The following is a 23,335-nucleotide window of genomic DNA, read 5'->3' on the forward strand; positions in this document are numbered from 1 at the left end:
CAGAGCCTTAGACCAAGAGCAGACACATTTGTGTGGATCATTCAACTGCTTCCATTTCCCCCTTGTGCAGGTGACACCACTTTACTTTTCAGCCCTGCCCTGTAGAGCAACAAGTTACAGAGGAAGGCCAAGTCAGGGCCACTGCAGCTGAAGCTGAACAGACTTCTGGATTTCAACCATACTTCCCTCTTTACCCACAGAGGAAACAGCAAAGACCAGGCTCTCAAATTCTGCCATTGTCACAGGACTGCTCTTATGGTTTGTGCTTTTATGAACAACATAATGCCCCCAGCTAGACCAGAGGAGAAAGCATTTGATGGAACTAAAGGGGGGGCAATGCACCAAATCCAATGCATTTAATGGAAAATCCCTGCTAGGACAGCTGAAATACTCTCAGTTTATAGGGAGGCCTCACCGGTCTCCAGCAGCCTGCCTGCTAAGACATTAAGGAACTTTAAAGGGCATCTAGGGAGCCATGCCACAGGTGGCAGCACAGCCTGCTTGGGTCCTTGTCTGATGAGCTTTGAGAAGAAGGACAAGCCTTGCCCCTCCTTGGGGTGGAAGGGGACCAGAAGCCACAATGGCCCTGTGCCACAAATGTGTGCATGTCCATGCCCACAGCCTGTGGCCCCTACATCTACCCCAACCCAGATGCTCTACATTCCTAATCTTTCTCCTTATTAAAAAAAAAAAAATCCTCTGAGCAAAGAAACATACAGCCCTCCCCAGGCCTGTGTTTTCACAGGACATTAAAGGAAAAAATTGTATTTATGAGTACAGGAGATGCTTGGGTGGAAGAGGGCAGATTCAAGAGGAAAGAAGGGATACACACAGACAGCAGGTTTTTCTCCTCTGTTCATTCTGCACACACCAGACCAAGATTCACATTGGGAAGCACCCTGGCATATGCACACCGTGCTGCCTGGAGCTCTGCTTTCCAGATACACTAAAGCAGATAGACAAGAGCCTCATCCTCTGCTGACAGGCTCTGCTGAAAAATACCTGTTAGCAACAGGGGCTCCCATGGCACTACATATATTAGCCTTCAGCTCTGCCTTGTGAAACTGCTCTCTGAAACACTTTTCAGCTTCTATGGAGATGATCAGTTATGCCTCTTAATAACATATTTAACAGCTCCATTTGCTATAGAACATAAAGGAAAGGTTTACACAATACAAGATTTTTCTGCTGAGGGAAAGGCACTGGAATCTCTCCTCTGTGCTGCTTCTACAGAACAAAGCCATTTTGATAAGCACTGAGTAGCAGCCAATGTGAATTCATGTTAGCTGATGAGCAGAAATAATCCTTTTTTGAAAAAAAATAAAAGCAGCAAAGAGGGGCAAGGTGTAAGAGAAGCCCATGCAACTTGGGTTGAAAACATTGGGAACTTACTGAAGTTTCTTTGCAAAGAGATGAGATCCTCCAGAGCCTCAGAGGAACTGTCTTTTATTCAGAAAGGCTTAGCCACAGATTGTCACCTATCACAAAAGGCACAGTACACTGTACCAAACAGAAACTTACCGGCGTTACAAAAGTGAACACGTGCATCCAAAATTTCAGGTGTGCCCTGAATATTATCCCCATCACTCGGAGAGATATTTACACGTTACATGTAAGTCTTGCCTTCACCAGTGTCAAATCTGAAATATGTCCACTTTGCAAAAATCTGCCTCTCTTTCACCTTATGTTTCTAAAAATCATTAGGAATTTGACTGAGATGCTCACAACGGTTTCCGTTTTTCTGAAGTCTCCTACCCTTGGATTCCTGTGATTAAATTTAAAAAAAAAAATCGAATTGCAGCTATAAAAAAAAGGTACAAATTTACACAGGGACAGTAAAAACAGGGTTTTTTTATATTAATAAAAAATCCACGCTCTTGCAGCTTCCTCCTGAATATGTATAGGCAGGGAACAGCTGAGGTGTGAACACTGCCATGTGGCAAGGGAAAAGAACAGAGCTCTCAGCACTATCACACATGGCTCATTTAGACAAAGGTAAGCTAACTACTATGAAACCAGTCTCACAGCTGAGGTACACAGGAAGATAAAAGACCTTTCTCCCTTAGATTGCAAGGCATGTACTGAAGTCATCTAGAAAGTTATGAAAATCATTACCTCCAAATCTGACCAAACAAACCTGGGAGAAAAATCAACAGAAGACATCCAAAGGCATTTTTAAGCACAGCTTTACCACCATCTCGGTGATTAACATTTGCTGCTTATTTTTCCTCTCTCATTCCTGGTCTTCTGATTTTTTGCTATTTGCTGGTCTTTGTTCCTTGCAGATATATCTGTGCAGATGGCACAGGAGCAGAAAATTACCTCATCTCCATGTGCAACTCAGAGGCTGCAGCCACAACCACCCAGGCTGGGAGCACAGCCAGAGCACAGAGAGGTTAGCTGCTGTGACAGAGAAGAAACATCTACAGCTACTTCCAAGAGCATAACAACTGCAAAGTTAGGTTTTCCAAAAAGGCTAGAAAAACTCTTTACCCTGGGCCAGGGTTTTGCTGAACTAATGTCTTGGTTTTTTGTCTCCTCCTTGGTGACAGCAAGAGCCAACAAAAGTCACAGAATTCTGCTGGAAAAGAGAAAGGTCAACAGACAGATTCACTCCATGGCAGCTCCCATTACCCTACAGCATGGTGACTTTGGTAGCCCCCCAAAAAAATCGTTTTTGTCTCCAGTATTGCTGGAAACAGAATTAACTAGGGAAGCTGAGCTCCACAAGTATTATTTTATGGAGACCCAGTGTGATGCAGAGAACAGGTTTCCATTGGCTCTAACTTTATTCAACACCACAGAGCGACTGATGTCCCCTTAGAGGATAAAATAAAAATTCTTCTATCAACAGCACAGTGTCTGAGAATCTACTTTTCATCAGAACTATTTGATAGTAAAAATGTTCTGGTACATAAGTTTAATGCAGCTTCTGTCATACCAAGATGTAGAACAAAGCTGATGGAAGATGGATCTGTCAGAACAGAGGAAAGTTATCTAAGGGCTTTCTTGCATCTGCAACTGATAGAAACCAGAAGTCACAAGAACTAAGAACTCAATAACACAGCTAAGTTTAAAAATTAACAACAAATCAGACTTGGGACAAATATTCCCATTTTGCTCAGAAGTGAACAAAATTCTAGTTTGATGTCGGAAAAATATTGAATTAATCTATTATTCCACAGCCAGTAAACTTAGTCACTTGATATCAGTCTTTCCTAGACCAGAGTCTCAGGGAAAGCAAAAACTCAGGCAACACAGTCCCAGAGATGGTTTTCTTGAAACATATTTCAGTCCTACTGAGCAAAAAAACCTCCAGACTTTGATGGTAGAGAGATGCACATGGCCCTTGAGGCATCATAACCCCTTTAAACATAGGAATTGACTGAAAAAATAAGCCAAGATAACAGCAGTAGTTTATGCGATAAAGGCTGGTCTGCACACACATAAAACAGCATGGTGGGTTCTCTTGTGTGTCTTACAGAATGCTGATATTTGGGGATCACATAGGATTCAAGGGATGTTTATGAAAGGAGTTGAAAGCAGGGAAAAGGATGGATCTAGGTGATTTAGAAAGGGAAATTGTGGGAAAATAGAGGGGCATAAGGGAATAAAAGGGAGCAATCTAAGGTCAACAGTGCTCTTTACAGTTCTTTGTCAACACCCTGCTCCTGATTGCCACAGTCTGTCTTATTTTCTATCTGATTCCTTTTTTTTTTTCTGTTTTTCTGGGTGAGGGATTCTTGTTTCTATGTTCATGTGTGTACATGGGGGTCTGTAGTGCCAGCAACTGGAAAGACTGGGGTTAATGAACTGAAGTGTCAGCAGCTGAAGTGGTATCTTCAGCCACAGGGACTCATGAGTCTGGGTGCCTGTCTGGAGAGAGTGAGGGTCTAATGCCCTGCTGGCTCCAAAAGGCATCTCAAGGCATCCTGAAGACAAACATCACCTTTGATTCCACTCTGTTGTCACAAAATATTATTTGGATCTACCTACAAGGAGATGAAAGGGAGTTGTACATGTTCACTTGTGCTTTGTCACTTTAGAGGCTTCAATTACTTGATTATTTCAAGGGAAAATGAGTATTCAAATATCAAAGGCAGTTTTCACATCACAGTCTTTCCCCTTATGAATCTTATGAACATGCAATCAGAAGTAATCAGATGCTCAAGTTGTCTCTTTGAGAATGAAACAGTACATAGCCACACACAGCTTTTAAAATTTGACCCTTTATGGGGAAAAGTGTAGCTAATATTATGAAATATTCAAATCCAGTATGAAATGCTTAAACCTATCTTTGCCATAATAGAACAGAAACCAATTAACATACCTATAATAAGGAGAATCTATCCATTTGTTTTTTCACTGTTATGACAAAATAACCAAAATGTAATATTTTATTCACGTAAAATAATTTTGGTTTTCCAAACAGAAGAGGGGGAAGCCATACATGTTATCAAATCTAAGTAATTTTTTATTATTATTGTTATTTTTCGTTTGGCACTTGAACCTAAAAATCAATTACCTGTACACTCCTGGATGACAGTTGAAAAAGCAGCTTCTAATCTTGTGTCAGTAAAGGCTGTTGCCATGAGCAGCAAGATCCCCTGACTGACATGTAACCAGTGGCTTTCAGAATAATTTGACAGCTATTTTTCTGTAAGTTTTTTTCCTCTAAGTTCCCTGGTTTGTTTTTTCTAAAAGGGAACTCTCTTATTATCATTTACACACAGCAATTCCTCTCTCCAATACATTAGCTGAAAATCTACTTGTTTAATTAAGCTTTAGGCTGCAAGCCTTCTGTTCCTTCACTTTAATGGACTGAGAAATGGAAGCACAGTCTCTGCAGGTTTTACCTTACAAATCATGAGGTTGTTGACTTAACCAGATGATGAGAGAGATGCTGGGCATTTTAGATCCAAGGCCTGGCTGACTCGAGTCACAGAATCACAGAATATGTGGAGCTGGAAGAGTCACACCTTGTGACTGAGAGTGTTGCCCAAACCCCTCTTGAACTCTGTCAGGCTTGGAGCTGTGACCACTTCCCTGGGGAGCTGTTCCAGTGCCCAAACACCCTCTGGGTGAGGAACCTTTTCTTTATATCAAAACTAAACCTTCCCTGACCATAGCTTCAGGCCATTCCCTCAGGTCCTGCCACTTGTCACCACAGAGGAGAGATCAGTGCCTGCCCCTCTTCTCCTCACCAGGAAGCTGTGACTGCAATGAGGTCTCCCCTCAGTTTTCTCTTCTCCAGGCTGAACAGACCAAGTGACCTCAGCCACTCCTCACACAGCTTCTCCTCAAGGCCCTTTGCCATCCTTGTTGCCCTCCTCTGGACACTCTCCAACAGCTCAGTGTCTTTCTGATGTTGTGGCACCCGGACCTGTGAGGTTGCCACAGTGCAGAGCAGAGCAAGAAGTCACAGCCAGCCTGCTTCTAGAGAGTTATAGATAATAATGTTATTCTGGGAAGGAAAGAGACCATTTACCCTGGACTAACCTAGTTAAAGATAAGTATATTTTTTTATCTACTTCTAATTAATAAAGGAAAGAAACGAAGCAACTTTTTCCAAATTCCTGAATTATGCAGAAAACACCCCATTTTCTCTATGTGTTTTTTACAGCAGTTACCCTCACTGAATGGCACTCTGAACACACGTGTGAAGGGACACTGCTGCAGGGCACAGCCCAACACCAGGTACTGAGCACAGTGTAACAGCAAGAGACAATGATGATGGTTTTGAAGTGACCAAGTGTGTCCACTTTGCATGCTTCTGTTTTGTTTGACACATCTCACACACCACCGGCTTTCTGTGTAGATGGCAGAGCTACAGTGAAGTTTTAGGATTAATTGATGTAGTGCTATAAAAAAAATTAAAGCAAGGTGGCAATATTCTTATGGTTGAGGGAGAGACTGGGGGGGATTGTCGTGCAATTTCGATTTGGTTTGTTCTTTTAAAATTAAGACTTTTTTTATATATCTTGAATTATTTACAAAATTTGCAATTTACTGAAAATTTGCTAGACTTTTAAGAGTAACAAGTAACAGTCATGCAGTAGCCATAAAAGGGAGGAGGGGAAGGAATAGAATGACAAATGCACCAAAATGTATCAAGAAGGCACAGAAAAACATAATTATCATTATTACTTGGCCTCTGAGTACCAACAAGATCTTACCAAATCACAAACAACCCTGAGCCTCAGGGCTGCCAGATGGAATCAATGCCAGACTCCCCTGTACTCTCTCTCTTTTCCCCTTACTGTACACCAATACCTCCACTTCAAGATTTCATTGTCCAAGACCCTCATCTCACAAGAGACAGTCTCTGCTTCAGCTATCGCAGCCATAAGAGAGCAAATGAGCCAGGAAGGCACCAGTAGGGGAGGGAAGGCTGAGGCTAAGGCAGGACTGTAGCACAGCTTCTCCTCGTTAGCACTGCCCAGCAGCATCCTGATGCTGATGCAGCTGTGCTGCTCTGCCCACAGCCTCTTCTTCTCACGGTCCAGGGAGCAGCGACACATGACTGGAAACAAGAGCAGGCAAAACTACTTTTTTGTTTTGTTTGAGGCACAAACCTCAGAAGCTTGACTGACATCTGAACTACTTTTCTTTACAAAAATCAAGGGTTCAGAAGAAACCGACCCCCTAAGTACTGTGCAGCTTAGAGACAAAATACTCAGTCTTGAAAGAAATATAGCAAAGTGACAGAACATTTACTTCATTCCTTCATAATCTGCATTCTGTTCTCTTTTCAGTTTTCTCTCCTTAATTCAAACTCTTTGCAACCTTTTACAAATACAGAGTAAAACAAGTGCAATTATTATGCGCATATTTTCATTCAGTACAGTGCACATTATAAGTGTTCTTCTATCACCCTCAATAAATCCCATTTTGAGTGAGCCGGCATGTAAAGAATTTTCATTGAGATTTAGGCTATAACAAAACAAAATGATATTCAACAAATCATAACAGACAAGATAGTCAAACACAGATAAGACAGCCCACAGCAGACCAGTCAACATTGATTAGTAGGTTTGCCAAATATATTTGCAGTAGGTGGCAAAACAGAGCATAAAAAATAAGTTTTCTTAGTTGAAGCACTTTATGCTTTTCCATAATCTTAACATTAGGCAATGTAGGAGCAGTATGTTAGTATGCCATACATGCTTGCATCTGAGCACACAGAGCACAAATCTGGTGGATTGTAGATACACTGTTAGAGACCAAATCCAGCCCTTAAAATTCCTTAAAAACACAGCCCAGCACAAGAGATCACAGAAATGTAAAGTGCCACTTCTGCAACACCATAGCACAGGAAATCTTGATCCATATCTGTGAGGAACAGTGACCCAAGAGCATCTGTGAGGCCAACAGCCAAAGGCTGCTCCAAGAGCCTGCTGCAAAGCAATTACCTCCCTCCCTTATTGTAAGGGAAGAGATGAAGCCCTGGGAAGCAGCAGGATACCGGTTTGCAATCAGCTCCTCAGTTCTTCTCTGCCCTCATTTCTCATGTTCTTGTGCTGTGCTTTGCCAAATGAGCTTTTGGGTACTCAACTTGCAGAGTATGGAAATTGACCATCTCTGCTCTAATCTTTTATCTAGGCAATTTTCAGAAATCTGAATTTGCACTGATAGGGAACAGTAAATAAATATTTGATGGTAATTAAGAGAGAACCTTCCAAAACTCTCTGTTCAAAACATGCCCAAGTATTCTTACAGTAATAAAAAAAAAATTGCAAAAAGGCAATCAAAGATAACAGCTTCCATCCAAAGAATTCACAGCTAGAACAGGACTCTTCAGGGATGGCAAAGGGGATGGGGAGGGAAACAAGAGGAGGCTTGGAGAAAACAAAAAACTTAAATAAGGAAAAAAGGTTGTTCATAATCTCTCCCAAGAAAGACACTAGGGGACATTGGGAAAATCCAGAGATGCTTGAATCAAAAGGAAATGAGAGGAACTGGTTCTCCAGCTATGCATAACTCCTCCGTGAGACTCCCCATCACCTTATCCTTGTGCTTCAAGCAGCAGCATCACCAGCCAGGAGTGTGACCCCACAGATTTCTGCTATGACTCTCTGCTCACAGGGCCTCCATGAACAGCAGAGGCCAGGCCAGCTGGTGGCTGGGGCCAGGAGATTGCTTTCCTGATGCTAGCCATCTGCCCAACAGTGTCAGTCGTGTGAAAAGAATGTCCTGGGTAGGCCAACAGCAAAGACTGACAATCTCACCTCCCTGCCATACAGAACAGACCTGCTGATCAAAGAACTCCTTTTTCATGGAGATAGCTCATTTTACACTTTACCTGAAAACACACATGCTCTACTGCCCACAGTATGCTTCTGCTACTGACCAGCAGCAGAAGCACTGTAGCCATATTTCATTCCAAACACTGAATGGCCATATTTCACTCCAACAATCTTTTCAATCTTTTAGCCAGAGGATAGACATCTCCTTGGTCATTCCTGTTGCTGAAGATTTTCCTCTAACAGTGTCTATGACTGTAGACAAATGCATGCTTTTTATAGTCTTTCCTTCCAGACACACAGACTAGATATTTTTATTCCATCTTCTCTCCTTGTTTATAATCCCACTCATTCCCATCTGCATTGTTTTTGGTGCTCTAAAAAAGCATTCTCAGTCCTTTGGAATGGAGCAGCATCTGTGAAACTGAGTCAAGTTCTGTTTACTTCCTCTCATGGGCAATAATGAGAGCTGAGGAGCACCTCACCCCTCAGCAGTCACACTCCTCCCTTCATCATACATTTTGTCTTTGTAATTTATAGTCCTCCTGACAATCCTCACCAAATCTCAGTCCAAATTTGTCTAAATTGGTTTTTATGGTATCATTTGGGAGAAGGTCACAGCAAAGGCTTCAGTCACCTCTGCGTGTGTGGCAGCATAGGTAGCCCAATTGCCAAACAGGTACACCATAGAGGATTAGGATTATTTTGGATATCTTTTTCTCTCCTGATGTAATTTTCCTTCAAAACAAAACAAGGAAATCATACATACATCTGACAGACCATACTCATCATACAGTTTCAGTTCTCCTTTACTCGTAAGTATTTTTGGTGGGGGTGGGGTGCTTTCTATCATTTCTATTTACTTGTGGCAGCCCTTCAGTGGATGGGAGTGATTGGAATACAGGTTCATAAGGAGAAAGACAGATACTAATATATTTATCAGTAGTCCTTCATTCATACATTAGTAGTGCCTTTATTCAAAGGCATTCTGAAATGTTTTGCACCTCTCTGTGAAATTCCAAGAGATATCTGGGCAAAGCCTAGGCTGATAATCTTGACATTGATTTAAATGTAGTAGAAACTGGTATGAAAAAGCAAGATAAAAAAGTTATGTTTCTGATATTTTTCTATAGCCATTGAGGACTCCAGACTCTTTGATTCAGCTCTACATGACAATACAGAAAAATAAGTACCTTTGTGACTTCATAAGCCAGAAACTACAACAGCAATAGAGCACAGAAAAAAAAAGTCAAGTGGTAAATGTTCAGTGACAATGTGTCATTTCCCTTCAGATCATTATTAAATCCTTGCAAGTAGGATTCATGCAGTACTGAAACTGGAAGGCTTGTTAATAACAATGTGTCTGTTACATAGATGAATTTGATCTCAGAATGATTCATTTGAATGGCAGGGATTGTTAAACAAACCAAGTGCATGATAAAATATGTTGGTTGTAAAAGAGGGAAAGAATATGAAATCCTAAAATACAGTGCCATGGAGTAAATGACTAGGGAGCACAAGGCAGAAGGGGGACAAAAACTTCCTTTAGTTGTGGCAGACAGATATTCCAACTGCCAGGTCTTCAAGCAGGAGATACAAGGTGGGATTGACAAAGTGCCCAGAAAATTACCTATGCACTGTGTAGTTCCAGTGTCCTTACTTAAGCAGAAGGGAAATACAAAGGGTATACCATACCAGCAGAATTCTGGGGTAAAATAAGCCCCACATAAATAAGCTAAGGTCTGGGAAAATCAAAAAGGAAGTAAGAAACTGTCTCTCCTGTCTGTATAAGAAAGATCCCTGATAAGGGAAATCCTCACTGGAGAAACAAAGGTATAGAAATTGAAAGTGGGAAATTCCAGCTTAGAAATGAAAGAGCACAATTTAATTTTTGAGCATTACTATTTTGATAAATGATCCAAGACTCACAGGAGGCTTCTGAAGTTGCACCTTAGCTCAAAACAAAGCACAAACATGATAAAGGGGCCCCATAAGGAGACGTAAAACCCTTGACCTCACAAAAGAATTTTAGAACTTGTAGAATCTATTGTCCCATTTTCAATAGAATCAGGTTTCAAAAAGGAGCTACTTCACCACTAATAAGCTTTAAACTAAAACAATGCACTGGTTTCGTTTATTTTAATTCATTTCATTTAAGTGTAACCCATCCCTGCTGGCAGCTTTGCACAACAGAACTGTCACCATAGCAATCTATCACGTCATTTGAAACTGAGAGGTCTCTGCTAAGTTGGCACTCCAGTGAAAGCTACAGCAAGGGCACTGAAGGCTCTCCAAGTCTGATGCTGAAAGGAATCTACCATGGAAGACAAAGTCCCATACATCACTACTGAAGGCAAATCATCAAGATCAATGGTAAAAAAAGTAATACAGATGATCTCATATTTTATTGTGCTCAGTTGTAGCTGCAGCAACCCAACCCTGAAAAGCTTAGTGGGGATCTCATCAATGATGAGAAAGTGAAGTCTCTGAAGGCTTCTGAGTCATTCCACACTATGATAAAAACCAGAGGATCAAAATTTGTTTTGAAGCTTCCCAAGCTTCTCAAAAGTTTACTTTTTCCTTTTGCCTCAAGCAAATGCAATGAAACACATCAGCTTCATACTCCAAACCCACCCCATGCTGGGCACTCACTGCAGCTTCAAAGCTTCAATTCCCCTGCCTGTCCTGGCTTTTCCTCGCTGTTACCATGCCTAGGCAGAGAACCTCGAGTATCTGCTACCATAGGTGCCAAAGAAGACATCTAATGAAAGATGACTCCCTTAAAGAAGGGAAAACAATTTCAAGAAAATTTGCTGCCCTTCTAGATTTACTTCAGTGACTGATTTTGATGTTTCAAGCCAAATCTCTGCTTAATTTGTCTCTTATACAGTGTTTTCATGCGTGAAGAACTCTAGCTGTGGATAACCAAGCTAAAATAATCCCATGTCAAGGATTGCCACTGGAGCTGTACATGGTGGGAAAAAGTAACACAGGCATTGACTCCCATGAAAAGATCAGAACTCAAAGAAATGGTAGACTAGAATGTCTCAAAAGAAAGTCACTCGGCATTTGCTGTTCTAACAAGCCACCCCAAACTTCCCTAGTAGATCAGCTTCCCCCCTGAGGAGGGAATATTCAAACAATCTGCAAAAACATGATAACTACCAAAAAGATTGATCAGTGTTATCTCAACTACGTTCCAATACCAAATGTTCCCTTTGAGTGTTTTATTTTCACCTCTGTTGCATTACACATTAATGTCTGATATTGAAAAATACGATGAGCAAACGATGCCATGCTGCCAATTTTTATTTTGCATTCCCATTCGTGAGCAGTTTTTGACATTTTATCTTCCTAACCCAAGTGAAAACAAATTCCCTAACTGGGAAAATGCAAATTCAATTGTAACTTTTGTCAAATTAAGGAAAAAAACAGGAACATGCATTTCTTTAGTATTCTCATGCAAATGTGAACTGCAAGACTGATTTTCTGGCTCAGTTAAAGACTACAAACAACACTGAATACTGATTATATGCTGAGGCCAGAATGAGAGAATGGGTTTAGCTGCTATACTAATAGCAATCTAGCCTCTTAGGAAAAGGTTCAGTGAAGTCTTAAAAATTCTTCACTTAAAGATGGGATGTCAGACTCACAGAAAACCCTGATGTGTTACTGGGTATAGCTCAGAACGGGCTGCTGCCTTATTTAATTTTTTTAAGCATTTCAAGAAACTGGGGTCTAATTCCTGCACAGATCCCTTTGGTAATTTTGAAAATGTCAAGCAGGTTGTAAGGTTCTGAAGCAGAAAGTGCACATGGAAGGTAGTATTACAGAACAAGGTCTATTACGTGGGACCGTTCACAGCCATGTGACAAATCCTGAAACAACAATGGCAAATGGAAACCCACACTTGTATTCAGCTAGCTTAACACTTTCTCTCGCAGTGGATGCTAATAGAGCTCTTGCATGTTTGCATTTCCCAGCATTTTGAAAAACAAAATTCCTGGTTCCCAAGGTTGCAACCCAGCTCACCAGTGAGGAGATTGATGGAAAGGCCTACCGCTCTAACAGAAGCATTCAAGGATGAAGACCAAAATCAGGGCATTTGCTTTAAGCCAGATGAAATGGGCTTTGCAAGAGCTTTCCAAAAACAGCACCCAGAAATCACAAAAGGAATGCAGCATTTCCCTGCACAGCTCAAACCCAGTCAACATCTTCCCATTTGGCCATGGCAAACCCTACCCAGCCCCTGCTGCTTTGACTTTGGACGTGCTGAGTAAACAGCGCAGTCGCAGACCTCCCCTGCCGCAGCAAAAGCAAGGTGCTAGTGAGGTGTGATGAGCCTTCCTAAGAGGGTCAGAGATCCTAGTGAATAACTATTTATTTTGTTATCTCCTGCTTTATTTTGCACATTTCCTAGATGGAAAGGGACATGCTCCCTAGTGAAGGAGTAGCCCAGAAAGGCAGCTGCAGGACCTCAGCAGCAAAAGCCTGCAGCCCAACACCTGCCAGCAGCTGCCACAGCAGGCTTAGAATCATGACTAGAAATGCCCTCTACCAATGCAGCAACCAAGGCTGGCTGTGAGAGTATCCCTTCCCAACTTCTGTATGCTGGAGGTTGGTTAGGATTGTCCTAACCAAGTCCAGGAATTGGACTCAACGATCCCTGTGGGTTCCTTCCCATTCAGGATATTCTATGATTCTGTGCTATTGCTAAAATAGGACAACACAGAGCAGCACCTGACAGACCAGGCTCACAGGGCAGAACTTTGTCACCACCTGAGCTCAGCATGGGTCTGATGAAGTCTCCTCCAGTCCCATCAGCCAACCCTGACAGAATCCAGAGCCAGGAGTCACACATACAGTATCACAGCTCTGCCAAAGGCTGCAATTTAACCTTCTTAGCTTGTCCAAAAGAAATCACACAGCACTGAGTGTCAACTACAGGTAGTTTTTAAAATGCCCTTGTTATGTTCTCATAGAAAGCACCTGTCCCTTGTGCTGAAGCGAACTAAATGAACATTTCTGCTTCCTTTAGCTCTTTCAGGGAAAGGGCAAACTATCTGAAAGTTGTTTTGGGCTTTAAGAAAGTGACTAAAAAGAAGTAAGTATCACCTTTCGTTGTAGAGAGAGGCCAGTATCTCAGCTACAGACATTAGATCAAATTCCAAAAGTATGCTTGGCTTTCACCAAAAGACATGTGTAAACAGTAATGTATGGGAGGTCTGACTGCACATCAGTAGGAAATTAAAACAGTCCCATGAATGGCCCTTCTAAAACATGCATACATATTTACATAAAACATGTGAATAGTCAGCAGAATTCAGAAATCCTTTCAGAGGAACAAAATGCAACAGAGGGACCCTGTGCAGTGAGGAGTTAGGATTTATCTGCATAGAGCTTATTTCACTGTGGAAATACTTGCATACTTTACTCCCTTGAAGGCTTTCTTACTCTCTTTTCCAATACAGATTGAAGAAGGCCACTTTCCCACCCCAATTTCACCTGCCCTCCTGTCTGTACCTCTGCTGTCATCTCCACACAACAAACTGGACTATAGTTTTCCTCCTCTCAGGGGTATGGCACTTAAAAATTTTGATTTGTGTGAGCACAGCATGGGTTTGTTCCACTCTAGTAAATGACTCACGAACACCCATTTAGAAAACGGGTACTGCCACTACACAGTGTTTGTACTGAGAAAGGAAAAGTTGTGTCTCTTGGGGCAGCAGCAAAGCAAGCTTGGGATGTGGTTCACTAAGCACTGTGAGCTCTGCTCAAGCTCTCCAATAGGCTAGCCAGCCCAAGGTAAGAGCACTACTGCATTTAAAACTGACACCTCTCTCATTATGAGCAAATCATCTTTGCAGTAAGAAGGAGTGCTCTCAAAGTATCAGAGCAAAGCTGACTGGCACTCTACAGCACCCTAGGAGGGGAACTCTCTTAGTAGAGGTGAAGTTAGCAGCTCATTTAAGAGAAATGAGAACTATTTCAGGTGACTTTTACAAGCACAAGATCCCCATCCTGCTTCCTCTACTCATCAGAAAAGGGTTCTATCTATTCCTCTCTTCAACCCAAACCAAATGCATGAGATGCTTTGCGAGCAGCTCATTATTTATTGTGCTTAACATGAGCACGAATTTTCAGGATCATAAGTGATACAGAGTATGGGGAGAGAAAATACACATGCATTTTCTGACAGAAGGAGTGCTGTGTAGATAGAAGACTTTAAGGCAAGAACTGCTTTCAGTACTATTAGTCAGCCATACAGTATCAAGACCAGCAGTCTGCCCACCAGCTCCATAGGAGAGAATGATTTACTAGTGTCCTACTGTAACACAGCTGTCTGGTGAAATGCTTTCACAGAGGATATATGTGGGAAGCTGTATAGTACAAGTGCCACATTCTCTGAAAAGGTTTGAAGCTGCAGCAGTAGCCTCCATACCTCTGGCAGAGGCATTTATAGCAATCATGACAAAGAACAGCAGTCCCCAGTTTCACACGTCCTTCTGTTTTCTGTGTTGAGGTCATCATTTTGATTTTTAGTCTTGCTTTACACAGCTACTTTTCCACATCAGACCCTTGACAATTGCCAATTTCTCTACCCAAGCAATTAGCACCACTGCTGTTAGTGGGACACTGTTGCCCAGCGTATAGTGGAGGCAATTATCTTCGACTATAAAATGGATTTGCACAAACTTGCCATTGTACATCCTTTGTCACCTGCCTCACACTAGATCCCAGTTGTTTTTAAAAAAGTCTCAGCCTTTTTTTTATGTGCCATAAAGTACTGCATGGACACATTTGATTTTGGTTAACTCTTGGTCCTTGCATACTCAGAAAGCTTAGTTTCACACCTTCCCATATCCATTGGTATTGCTTGAAGTGATGTATCACGGGAGCAGCAGCTTTATGCTGAAGAGGGTTATTCTAATCAGGCAGCAGTGTCTTTTATAAATTAAAAAATCCACACATATTCTAATTTAAACCATTAGTGTGGCCTGTGGTTAGATGACATTATGTTGCTAATGGATCCACTGTGGAATATGACACCAGTTGTGCTGTCCACTGGGATTTACAGGCATATAATACACATGTTTATTTCGACTCTTAAAAGGCTGTGCTAATGGCTTCAGCACTTTTGTGTTAAGTAATCGACATTCTCCCCCTTTGGCAGTGAATGCATATGTAATGCAATCCATGTTTTCCTGGGATAATTGGTCTTTCTTTCCTCAATCAGAAGTACGATGAAATTCCAAACTAGATGCGTGTTAGAGACAAGTCAGGTTTGCCTGTAGGTTGTGACTAGTTTTCTTTAGTCTTCCGTATTTTAAGAATGCCAGGTATTTTCAAAGTGGCTGTACTATTTACTTCTCATCTCCTCCCCTCCTGTTGTTTCACTTCAGGCTGGTGTTTATCAGACTAAAATGAAAACTAGTTCACTAAGATTTTTGCAAAGATGCTGCTGCTTCTGCCAACATCTGAAGTGGGTTGAAGTGGTAATGGGGCAGATGCAACTGCTTAGGAAAAGGTACTATTCCTGAGTAATTATGCTATGCTATCTAATGTAAAGCTTGCTTATCTGCAAAGTGTTTTCCTTGGTTATCAGTATCCCAGCACTCAGCTTTACATCTGCATTAACAGAGGTTGCTTGTCACCAATCAACTTCTATCTCCTCAAAAAAGTGCTAGCACACAAGGCAAAAGGGCAGGCAGCCTTCCCGATACTGCATTCAGTATTAGGTGGCCTAACAAAAAACCCCACATTGTGGTAGCAGTGATTAGAGTTTGAGTGTGTAACAACTAATAAGCTGAGAAATGATCAGTGCAGTCATGGGGGACCATATATTTTCTACCAGGTATTATTTATTGTATTGCAATTATGCAGCACTGTGTTTGCTGCCGTGGCTCCCAGGTGGTCTTGACTTCATTGCATAGGAACATGAAGCATTCCTTTCTGCCACACTACCTTAATGAAAGAACCCCAAAGGGCGCATCCAAGCCTGAAACAGATCCAGAAAGTCACAGGCTTACTCCTAGCAGTCAGCTGTTAGAAATGAGTCACTAACTAAACTTCCAGCCAGTAGCAGCCAGAGACAGCGACAGATTCTGGAGAAGTAAAGCCCCTTCTTGCTCTTCACTTTTTCCTTAGTAATCTTTCTAGGTGCATTATGGGTCTATTTTGATCACAGATGCATATTCCAAAACTGAACTCTCCTACAGCCTACCCAGACCATTGTGCACTGTGCTTGCAATGTAACTCCCCCACACAAAAATTTGACTCTTTGGCTGAGGAAGTCCTTTACAAACGAAAAATTTCGACTGCCTGAACTGAAAATAGGTTAGAACTGTTTTAGACTTTATGGTGTGAGTGATGAGAAACTCCAGCCAAATACTCATCTTCCTTTTTCTTCCCTATACTGCATGAGTTCAGGTCAACCCCATTGCTTTGGTAGAGAATTAGATGATCAGCATGCATTGTTTCAGACTCGTTTTAGAATTCAGAATGAGAGAATTGAAATTCTGACCTTTCATTGAATAGTTGTATCATGTTTTATCCCTTGAACCTTCCACTCTCTCTCTCTCTCTGACAAACAGAGCTAAATTCAGTGGGAAAACTTAGCTTCTGCTGAACAGTACTAGATGCTTATTCTGCCTAAGGAACTGAAGACAGCATAGCAAAGTGTAATCCTGCAAACATATGGAACAGTGTATATTTCACGAGGATATGGAAATAGAAAGTGAAAAAATAAACCAGGTCTCTCCAATTTATACGCACGCCACATGCAGAGAATTAAGGCAAAGAAAGTCTAGCGAAATACTTCTCCAGGGTGCACTGATCTTCCATTAGTCCTCTTTTTTCCTCCTCACCCAAGGAAAAAAAACCTCTTTTCAATGCCTTGTTGTGCAAGAGAAGCCTCCTTAGAAGTGTTGGACGTCACAGTAAAGGGCAATTGCTGGGTGTTTGGGATTTGCATATTCCTAGTCTACCACTGCAGCATGTATGCCTACCAGGCAGTTACAGTCTGAAAGTCACCAAGTGACTATTAAATTTCACAGAGGAGGTACGACAGTAATGCTATACTACTATTAATTAGATTTCAACCAAGATAACAATTACCAGGGATTTGTCAGATTTGTCAAATTGTAACTAGTATAATTCCAGTGTTATCTAGGGACTGGGGATAGACATCTCACATTACATTTAAGTTAACTAAACATAATTTATAAAAAGGCAAACCCTCAGTACAAAAGGAAATTATTTCAATCAAAACCACACAATCTGATCAAATAAAAGGGGAAGCTGCTCCTTCTAGCTGGCGTTTAATGAGAGGTTTCTAATTTGCATAAGTTTTTACTAGGGAATGATGTGCCCAGTTTAAAGTTCTCACATTCTATTTTTCTCTTTCAAGTACAAAGACTCTACCACCTGCTTTGGGAGCTTCCAGCTGGCCTATCTGTGTGGACAGTATCATTATTAAATTGTCTTCTGCCTCTTGCTGGCAGCGGACCTGACCGACTGCAGTGCCTGCTGCTTCCTCAAAAGTGCTCAGCAACCACAGCACCCACTCTGGACAGACAAGTGTAAAGTGGCATCACTTCACAGACTTAAGTTACAGACATTCATTATGTGGCCCAACAGCTGTAAACAATATTCCCAGTCCTCTTTGGATCAGGTACATGCTGACAAGGTGACATTATAAAAGTGCAACACCTACAATCTACAATCTTACGACAAAAACTCTTATATCCAGACTACTCCAGCAATTTTCAAGAGCAACAGAAGCAGAATACAAATGATTCTAAACTTCCACCTGAATTAAGATGCCTCTATGAAGCAAATCTGCTTACTTGTTCTATATTTATGTGTGCTTTCCAGGGTGTCAAGTATCTGGTGATGCAAGACAAAAAAAAAAATACCATTAACAATTAAATGTCTTGATTGCACAATTATTAAGTACTATAGTTAATACGTACCTGAGATTTTTATACTTCCTGCTGAGTTATTAGTGTTGAAAACTCCCATGGTTTAGCCTCAGATATCTCCACTGTAATTCCCACATCAGTAGCTGTTCACAAAATTTTCTGCTATCTATGAATGCACCTATTATGATATGTGTGGGTTTAGAAGCAACGTGTATTAAAATTCCTAATACATCTCCTTCAATAAATACAAGAAAGCTTTTTTGGGGAGGAGGGGTTACTCTCTTTTTAGTATCATTATTATTTTCATTAAACCTACAGAAATAACCCTCACCAGAAAAGTACAAAGCTTTAATCAAAGACATTCAAAAAACAGGGTGCAAGATTATAACACTAAAAACCACGTGCTAGTAGTCAGAATGGCATATGGGAAAAAAATTGCAGACTACATTCAAAACCAAGACAGAACAAAAAAAGAAAAATCTTCTGAGAGTTATCTTTGTTGCATATTCATGCCTCAATAAATTGCTTTAATTAGCTAAAAGAATGAGAAGGCAACGATGAATGGATATGTTATGCTGAGTATGCACACTTAAAGAATGTCACTAATGTTTCAAAAACTGCATTCTGGTAGAAATCCACACCTACCCAAACACCTTTTCTCCTCTGTGTATGATTCAGGCAGTCACTGCTGGCAGGAACAAGGAATTGTATTTGAAGGCTAGAACAACTTAGAAACACAGCTAAGTAAGTCTGTTAAAGTGCCCACAATACCCTTTGCCTCCCTCTCCCCTCCTATGTATAATCATACTTTCAAAACCAGAAGATTAAAACCCCATTTCCTCCTTAAGATATATGTGTTATGCTGCTGTGAAAACAGACAAGAGATGTTTGAGAACATAAATATTAAATGAAGCCAAAGGCATTGTTTTTTTTTTTTTCCCACAAAGTCCTACCAACAGAGGCCACCTCGGACCATCTCAAAACTTCAGCACACAAGTACCTAAACACCTATACACCTAAAATGAGATGCATTCATTTGCATTTTTCCTTAAAAAGGCTGCCAGGATGAGAGTCAACACTATTAAAGTATAAAAGGAAGATAAACATCTTGGAGATGCAAGAGCATTAGATGATCCTGTCTTTAAGTGTTCAGCAGCTGTCAAAATTTAAGTGCTACATTTTTGACAAATTCTATTACTTTAAGGTTTTAGGTTAGATTCTGGCCCTTACCGTTCCACGTTGCTGGTTCTGAACATCCACTTAAGGCTACAGCAACCTTGGTATTTCATCACTATATGCTTCTCAGCTTCATAGAACACGGCACCATTTTTCTTAACCTGCTCAGGCTGTAGTTCTCAATTTTCTCTTCTACTTCATGGGCAAACAACATTTTCAAGGAGAGCAGCACTTCTGAGTGAGACTCAGCCATTTGGATTTTGAAGCAAGGGCTGAAGCTAACACTTTAATTCCCATCCTTATTACATGCTAGTCCTAAAAGGCTTTCCCTTCCTCCTTTTAATTATAGGCTTTACTAACAAGCCACATGTGCTTTTGAGCACTTGTTGATGAGTTCAGATTAGATAGGGACAAGGCTATATCCCCTTGGTAATGTCGTGAGTAGTGAGTAGTGAAGTAACAAGCTAGACCAAGAAACAATTTTCACCCAAACTTCCTCCTAATTACCATTTTCATTTAAAGACAATAAAAGGTGATTTCCCCTGGCAAAAGAAACCATTTGTTGATATCCTCTTGAAGATCAGTTTAAATTAAATCCACAACGTAATTCTAAATAACCCATCTACACACACACACATCCAAATAATTTACTTGACCATCAAGAGATTCAAGAAGCTTACACTTGATCTTCTTATAGCAGGTCTAAGTAGTACTTTTAATACCCAGGACAAGTAGCAAGTAGCAGGCAAGAGGTCTCCCTTCCCTTCAATACTTTTATGCTTCTTTATTTCACTTGTTCCTTTGCAGGTACCTAAAGCGTAGTCTTGGCCCCAATGAAAAAAAAAAAAAGAAAAAACCCAACAATCTTAGCCTTGGGGATTCTACATTACAAAGTAATTTGATAGTTTTGAAAGTTGCAGTTTTTAGAACCTTTTGAGGTTACAGGCTATAGAGCGTTCTTATTACTAAAAGCATCAAATACCACATCCATCCTTCTCATAAGGTGTTGCACTGAAGTTAGCAGGCAATCCACCAGTCTCCCCCATTTGCTTTGTGTGGGCAAACTGAGACATGTAAGTCACATCCTGAACACTGGGCAGTGGGCATGGATAGAAGTTTCTGGTGCTGCAGACCACTATGTATCCTGAGTAACTCATTTGTGGCAGTGATTTTCCAAAGAACAGTCTCCTTTTACATATGTGCTTCCACAAAGAATCCTGAAAATCCAATCATTTAGCTCTCAGATCTGCTGTTGCAGTTCTCTATGGCAGAATCACAGGTCAGAGGTTTGTTTCTAACACCTGACCTATTTCAGCAAGCCAAGTACTCTTGTGAATGACTTTTTCTCCTCATTTTCCCTTAACCAAAGTATTTAAAGTCATTAACAGGTTATAGGCAATTGTTCTTTGAAAGCTAAAATATTAATTCATTTTTCATGCAAACAAGTAACCACATTGTTCACACTAAGATGTAAATCCACTAACATCGCTAGAAACACAGAAAAAGAAATTCTGAACCCATGTGGTTTGGGTTATGATCTACCAAACACACTCTACTGTACAGTGCAACATTCCTCTAAAAAAAGTAGCTGAGACTTCCTTGAAATCTATTACAAGGAGTAAGTAGCATTGCAGATGAAATCTAAATAGGCTTCTTGTACTTCAGAAATCAAAAAATTACTGTCCCTAGAGTCTCAATGTTATGTCCAGAAATAATTCCAGTATTTTACATTATAATGAATTTCACTGCTTACTTACTTTTTAAATGCTGGGCTGGGACAAACAGTGAATATGGGTAATGAAATTTGTGTATTATTATTGAACTTGGAGGATTTCTGGTCCTAGCCAAATTTGTAGGAATCACAGTCAAATAAGTGGGAATGGAAACAGGTACACTGAATTCTAAAAATTACATATACAATGTCCTTGAAAATGTCAAAAGAGCCATGTACCTGGCTCTGAACATTAATCAGTATTACCCTGGCATAGAAGAGCCTATTCACATTCTCTTATATCCCAAAACCTTTTGTCCTCAGTGGCAAGAGAGAGCAGCAGAAGGTCATCAACTTGTACTGCTACTAGTACTTTAGCAGGAGAAAAAAATACCTATAATGGAAGGACCAACTGGCATTGTATTTCCAACACACATATCCCATAGAAAAAGCCCATCAGGACCAAAGAAGGAGAATTCAAAGCCATACTCATATTTTCACAGAAAATCCATCTTTAGTGACTTTTGGCTACCAAACATTAGCAGGTAGGAGGATATATGTGAGGCAGCCCTATAACAGGTGCTCAGTAATAAAACTAAAAATCTGAAGCATAAATTTTTAAAAGTATTTTAAATAACATTCTAAGTTGAAAATCCAACGAATTGTTGTAACATAATTTTTATCATAGCTGTCCTATTATTGCAGCCTCTCACAAAAAGCACTATTTGCACCCTTCAGATTTTAAAGTCAGCAGCAATTGCCCCCCTTCAAGACAAAGCAACACACTCAATTCTTTGAATTTGTCTGCACTGCCAGGAAGAAATCTGTTGCAGAAGGTTGACTCAAAAAGAACTGTGCCAGGCATTGAGCAGGAACTGACACACCTTCTCAAAAATTGTGTCTTGGTTTCTCATCTACCACAGAGTTCTGAGGGATACCAGAAAACGGAAGCTTTAGAATTCAGCTCAGAGCCAGATACTGCTACAAAGTGTCCAGTAGAGGTGACCCTCCAAGAGACCTGCCCAAGCTGAGATCCCAGTCAGCCTAGGACCACCTAACAGCAAGGAAAACTCTTTCTGACTCCAGGAGGCTGAACCACACTGTGGAGGTGGTCATTATAAAGGGAATCAGGGTCCCTTTAGATCCTGCATTGAGCAGTTTCTGGAGGAGCACTCTGCATAAGCCAGGGCTCTTGCTTCAGAGCTCATCTTTGCATTTGCATACTGCGGCTTCCAGAGGCAGCCCTTGCTTACCTGTGTGAGTTGGCTGGCACAGCAAGAGATTTTCAATCCCAAATTAGATTAGAACCCAATCAACTATGTTCCAAAAGACAAACAAATTTGTATTCAACTTTTCTTTCACAGGGCAGGAACCATTTCAGCTGCTATGCTGGTTTGGACCAGACATACAAAGAAATAAATGCCCTACCCCATGCAAATTGAAAGAATAGACAGGCTTACATTTCCACACCCTGGTATCAACAGGTAACGTTTGCAAAGTCTTTTAGAAGTTATTTCTTCAGACAAAACCAAGCTGGGGTGTAGTTCACAATTTTCCCTGAGGGATGGGATGCCATCCAGACCTGATCATCCAGTGAGAACTTGCCACAGTCCTGTTCAGCAATCTGGAAGTTGTCAATAATTCCAGGATGTTTTGAAGTGACATTTGATTCTGAGTAAAACCAGCAGGACAGAGAGCTTTTGAATCCAGAAATAATAAAGAGTAGGAGTGAATTTACACTTCTCTCTTTCTCTCCTCACTTGTACATGTCTCAAAGGACATTAATTATACTCTCCAGAGACTCACAAGCTCTGGGAGTTCGATGGCAGGGCTTATTTTCCCAGCACCTCACTGCTGTAGATAAAAGCCAAGCGGGAAGAGAAGTACAAACACAGGATGCTGAATTTCAGATGCTTTAAAGTTGGTAATGTAAAGGTAACCTTCTCGTCCTGCCCAACATACATAAGGTGAAAATGCTTAGAAATGGTACCATGCAGCTGTCACTGTTTGACACACACACAGAAATTCAACATTTGCCATGACATAACATACAGTTACCATGGATATGTCCCTATTCTTAGCATAGGAAGAAAAAAGGAAAGGAAAAAAGATCCCCAAATCTCAATGCACAGTAACCTTGAGCAAGTGTTGACTCTGCAGTGACAGCCACCACACTGGCTAACAGAAAAATGAACTTTATTTTGTCCAAATTTTTGCAGATAAATAATCTATGCACTGTTTATCCATACATGGATTGTCACAGGGCAATCAATAATAAACAG

This window comes from Haemorhous mexicanus, chromosome 4 (genome assembly GCF_027477595.1).
Source record: "Haemorhous mexicanus isolate bHaeMex1 chromosome 4, bHaeMex1.pri, whole genome shotgun sequence".
Classification (NCBI taxonomy): Eukaryota; Metazoa; Chordata; class Aves; order Passeriformes; family Fringillidae; genus Haemorhous; species Haemorhous mexicanus.